Source organism: Myotis brandtii, unplaced genomic scaffold (assembly GCF_000412655.1).
Source record: "Myotis brandtii unplaced genomic scaffold, ASM41265v1 scaffold139, whole genome shotgun sequence".
Taxonomy (NCBI): Eukaryota; Metazoa; Chordata; class Mammalia; order Chiroptera; family Vespertilionidae; genus Myotis; species Myotis brandtii.
The window spans coordinates 421,143-423,810 of NW_005354965.1; positions in this window are offsets into that span (position 1 = coordinate 421,143).

Genomic DNA, 2,668 nt, shown 5'->3' on the forward strand with positions numbered 1-2,668 from the left:
CCTCCCCCACCCCACCCTCCTCAGCAAGGACCAGCAGGTCCCTCCCGGGAACATTTCAATGATTCATTAGCACAGGCTCACTCAGCACCACCCATGCCAAGCCCTGGTGGGAGGGGGAGGGGGAGACACAGAAAAACAAGCCAGAGCCCTGGCTGGTGTGGCTCAGTGGATAGAGCATCAGCCTGTGGACTAAAGGGTCCCAGGTTCGATTCTGGTCAAGGGCATGTCCAGGTTGCAGGCTCGATCCCCAGTGGGGGGCGTGCAAGAAGCAGCCAATCCATGATTCCTCTCATCATTAATGTTTCAATCTCTCCCCCCTCTCCCTTCCCGTCTGAAATCAATAAAAAAGCAAAACATAACAAAAACCCAGAACAACATGAGGAGGGGCCGTTGCTCACAGGGGAGTAAAATAGTGTTTCACAGGGAAGGACAAGGGGGGTGGGTTCCTGTGTGTGTGTGTGTTCCTGTGTGTGTTCCTGTGTGTGTGTGTGTTCCTGTGTGTATGTTCCTGTGTGTGTTCCTGTGTGTGTGTTCGCGCGTGTGTTCCTGTGTGTTCCTGTGTGTGTGTTCCTGTGTGTGTGTTCGCGCGTGTGTTCCTGTGTGTTCCTGTGTGTGTGTTCGCGCGTGTGTTCCTGTGTGTTCCTGTGTGTGTGTTCGCGCGTGTGTTCCTGTGTGTTCCTGTGTGTGTGTTCGCGCGTGTGTTCCTGTGTGTTCCTGTGTGTGTGTTCGCGCGTGTGTTCCTGTGTGTTCCTGTGTGTGTGTTCGCGCGTGTGTTCCTGTGTGTTCCTGTGTGTGTGTTCGCGCGTGTGTTCCTGTGTGTTCCTGTGTGTGTGTTCGCGCGTGTGTTCCTGTGTGTTCCTGTGTGTGTGTTCGCGCGTGTGTTCCTGTGTGTTCCTGTGTGTGTGTTCGCGCGTGTGTTCCTGTGTGTTCCTGTGTGTGTGTTCGCGCGTGTGTTCCTGTGTGTTCCTGTGTGTGTGTTCGCGCGTGTGTTCCTGTGTGTTCCTGTGTGTGTGTTCGCGCGTGTGTTCCTGTGTGTTCCTGTGTGTGTGTTCGCGCGTGTGTTCCTGTGTGTTCCTGTGTGTGTGTTCGCGCGTGTGTTCCTGTGTGTTCCTGTGTGTGTGTTCGCGCGTGTGTTCCTGTGTGTTCCTGTGTGTGTGTTCGCGCGTGTGTTCCTGTGTGTTCCTGTGTGTGTGTTCGCGCGTGTGTTCCTGTGTGTTCCTGTGTGTGTGTTCGCGCGTGTGTTCCTGTGTGTTCCTGTGTGTGTGTTCGCGCGTGTGTTCCTGTGTGTTCCTGTGTGTGTGTTCGCGCGTGTGTTCCTGTGTGTTCCTGTGTGTGTGTTCGCGCGTGTGTTCCTGTGTGTTCCTGTGTGTGTGTTCGCGCGTGTGTTCCTGTGTGTTCCTGTGTGTGTGTTCGCGCGTGTGTTCCTGTGTGTTCCTGTGTGTGTGTTCGCGCGTGTGTTCCTGTGTGTTCCTGTGTGTGTGTTCGCGCGTGTGTTCCTGTGTGTTCCTGTGTGTGTGTTCGCGCGTGTGTTCCTGTGTGTTCCTGTGTGTGTGTTCGCGCGTGTGTTCCTGTGTGTTCCTGTGTGTGTGTTCTTGTGTGTGTGTTCCTGTGTGTGTGTTCCTGTGTGAGTGTGTTCTTGTGTGTGTGTTCCTGTGTGTGTGTTCCCTTGTGTGTGTGTTCCTGTGTGTGTGTGTTCTTGTGTGTGTGTTCCTGTGTGTGTGTGTTCTTGTGTGTGTGTTCCTGTGTGTGTGTGTTCTTGTGTGTGTGTTCCTGTGTGTGTGTGTTCTTGTGTGTGTGTTCCTGTGTGTGTGTGTTCTTGTGTGTGTGTTCCTGTGTGTGTGTGTTCTTGTGTGTGTGTTCCTGTGTGTGTGTGTTCTTGTGTGTGTGTTCCTGTGTGTGTGTGTTCTTGTGTGTGTGTTCCTGTGTGTGTGTGTTCTTGTGTGTGTGTTCCTGTGTGTGTGTGTTCTTGTGTGTGTGTTCCTGTGTGTGTGTGTTCTTGTGTGTGTGTTCCTGTGTGTGTGTGTTCTTGTGTGTGTGTTCCTGTGTGTGTGTGTTCTTGTGTGTGTGTTCCTGTGTGTGTGTGTTCTTGTGTGTGTGTTCCTGTGTGTGTGTGTTCTTGTGTGTGTGTTCCTGTGTGTGTGTGTTCTTGTGTGTGTGTTCCTGTGTGTGTGTGTTCTTGTGTGTGTGTTCCTGTGTGTGTGTGTTCTTGTGTGTGTGTTCCTGTGTGTGTGTGTTCTTGTGTGTGTGTTCCTGTGTGTGTGTGTTCTTGTGTGTGTGTTCCTGTGTGTGTGTGTTCTTGTGTGTGTGTTCCTGTGTGTGTGTGTTCTTGTGTGTGTGTTCCTGTGTGTGTGTGTTCTTGTGTGTGTGTTCCTGTGTGTGTGTGTTCTTGTGTGTGTGTTCCTGTGGTGTTCCTGTGTGTGTGTATGTATGTGTGTGTGTGTGTGTCCGGTGTGGGATGGTCCCTGTACGCAGGGCCATGGAGTACGGGCCTGAGAGCTGAGCGTTCCTGTGGGAAAGAAAAGGTGGGACCTGGGCTGGATCAGAGGCCGACCTCCCGAGGAGATGGGGTCAGCTCCGAGGAGATGAAGGAAGGAGAGGGTTTACGTTGAAGAGCGCGAGACGGGCAGCCACGCTCACCCCGGCCCAGCGCCCGGTCGCATCCTGGCCG